Raw genomic sequence first — 2,894 nt, 5'->3', positions numbered from 1 at the left:
GGCTAAAGCACTTGACTGCTAACCGAGTCGGGGCCGACTTTACGGCACATAACAACAACAACAACAACAACAAATTAATTACACAGAGTTTCATCTACAGTTACTAATTCATCCTCACCTACTTGGCTGACACCTGGTAGCAGTAGATTTCACAGTGGTAAGAACAGAACTTGTCTGTCAGTTTGTCGTACTGTTGTGGCTTGTGCATTGCTGTGAGGCTGGAGGCTGTGTTACTGGTGTTTCAAACACCAGCAGCGTCACCCCTGGTGGACACGTTTCAGTGGAGCTTCCAGACTGACAGGTTCAGAAGAAGGAAGGAGCCGTCCACTTCTCGAAGAACTGGCTACTGAGAACCTTAGGAATAGCAGTGCGACACTGTCTGATGAATTACTGGAAGCTTTATGAATACCCTGAAACATTGTCTGGTATATTTTGGCTCTCCTTGACTTGTTTTAGTTGTCTTCAACTTTACCTTGAACTTGCATACGAGCACTTGATGGTCTTTTCCACAATCAGCTCCTGGCTTTGTTTTGGCTGAAGATACCGAGTTTCTGCCTTGCCTCTTGCCACAGATGCAGTCGATCTGAATCCCGCGTGCTCCATCTGGTGAAGTCCACATGTATAGCCACCACTTATGTTGTTGGAAAAACGTATTTGCAATGAATAAGTCGTTTGTCTTACAGAATTCTATCCTGCGATCTCCAGTGTTATTTCTGTCACCAAGGCCATATTTTTCAACTGCCGGTTACCCTTCTTTGTTTCCAGCTTTTGCTTTCCAGTCACCAGTGATAATCAGCACGTCTTGATTGCACGTTTGGTCAATTTCAGACTGCAGAAGTTGGTAGAAATCTTCAATTTCCTCCTCTTTGGCTTTGGTGGTTGGTGCACAGATTTGAATAATAGTAGTATTAACGGGTCTCCCTTGTGGGCATATGGATATTATCCTATCACTGACAGCATTGTACTTCAGAACAGATCTTGAAACAGTCTTTGTGGTGATGACTGCCACACCATTCCTCTTCAATTTATCATTCCTGGCATAGTAGATCATACGGTTGTCTGATTCAAAATGGCCCAAACCGGTCCATTTCAGCTCACCAATGCCTAGGATATCAATCTTTATACATTCCATTTCATTTTTCAGAACTTCCAGTTTTTCTAGATTCCTACTTCATACATTCTGTGTTCTGATTATTAATGGATGTTTGCAGCGGTTTCTGCTCACGTGGAGGTCCTGAAGCTTTACTCCATCATATCATCACGGCCGGCTCTGTTCTCAGGAGGCAGCTCTTCCCTAGTTGCATTTTGGATGTCTTCCAACCTGAGGCTCATCTTGCAGCACTATATTGGACAGTGTTTCAGAGCTGTTCATAGTGCTTTCCAGTAATGTGTCAAACAGTGTTTCACTGCTGTTCCTGAGGTTTTCACTGGCCAATTCTTTGAGAAGTAGATGGCCCCTTCCTTCTTCCAAGTCTGTCTTAGTGTGGACACTCCACTGAAACCCATCCACCACAGGTGACCCTGATGGCATTTTGCAGCACTGGTGGCATGGCCTGTAGCTTCACAGCAACACACAGTCCACCCCAAGACAACAAACTGACAGACAAGCTTATCTCCTTTAGTAGTTCCTAACCACTCTCCTCACTTCCCCGCCTATTTGGGCCTACCTGGCCTGGGGTCCCAGCCTTATATAACCACCCCAGAAGCCCCGAATCATACTTTGTGCCCACCTACCTGGCCACGGAGCATGGTCCTAACTAAAGTCACTCCAGAAGACCCGTGCCGTACCGCACGCCTGCCTTCCTGGCCCAGGTGCCAGCCCTAAGTAAAACCACCCCAGAAGTCCCAAGTCATGACACATGCCTGCCTACCTAGCTTGGGGGCCCAGCTAGAAGGTAGACCTTGAGTGATGGGGAAGCAATAATTAAAAAGATACTGGACTCAAGAACTATGTATTTATATTTATCATAATTTTTTTTTTTTCATAGAAATGGGTTCATTGTGTGCTTGACAGGATGTGAGTTTGAAATGTCATGTTCACCCTTGAGCAGATCATTTCATCGTGAAAAGTAATCTATTTGATTCCCAAAAAACCAAACTCAGTGCCATCGAGTCAGTTCTGACTCAGAGAGACCCCGACTGGGTTTCAGAGGCAATACATCTGTACGGAGGTAGATTGCCTCATCTTCCCTCTGAGGAATGACTGGTGGGTTTGAACTGCCAGCCTTCTGGTTAACAGTCAGATGCCTTATGGACTGTGCTAACGGAGCTCCTTGGTGTCTGTTGAGTCCTTGGTTAATTTACGGCGTGCAAGGGAGACTTCCATGGAACGCGGGAAAAAAGCTGACTTTTAATGAGGAGTTGAGGAGTTGATTCTGATCCCTGATTATAGATTGGATCACTGTGATTGCATTAACAGAAGCCGCAAAAACAAGCAGAAGAAAAAGTTCCTGGGTATTGAGGGAAGGCTGTCGGCACTTCGCTGCCGGTTCTGGGTTGGGCTTGTTTCCGTTCCTTATGAGGCGCTCGGTGAGCGTCTTTCCAGTGTTCTGGGTTTTTTTTTTTTTTTTTGAAACAATGTCTGGCTAAAGCCCAGCCGAGCAGGACACTCTTTATCCCGTCTCTTGATAACATCTCCATATCTGACAACAAACCCTCATTAAAATGCAGTGGAAGGAAATAAGAATACATCTCAGATAAGGGTCTCATTTGGAGGAAAACACCCTAGAAACTAACCCCATTGCTGTCCTGTCCGTTCCTGCCCCTGACAGCCCCACGTGTCTCAGAGTCCGCCTCTGGGTGGCCTCGAACCCCCAAGCCTTGGGTGAGCGGCCGAGCACGTTAACTGTTGACACCAGCCAGAGACTCCAGTGGCTGGAGTTAAGGCAACTTCA

This window comes from Orycteropus afer, unplaced genomic scaffold (assembly GCF_000298275.1).
Source record: "Orycteropus afer afer isolate SDZICR_OR568_19922 unplaced genomic scaffold, OryAfe1.0 scaffold00558, whole genome shotgun sequence".
NCBI classification, from domain to species: Eukaryota; Metazoa; Chordata; class Mammalia; order Tubulidentata; family Orycteropodidae; genus Orycteropus; species Orycteropus afer.
Note: the sequence above shows the minus strand (reverse complement) of the source record.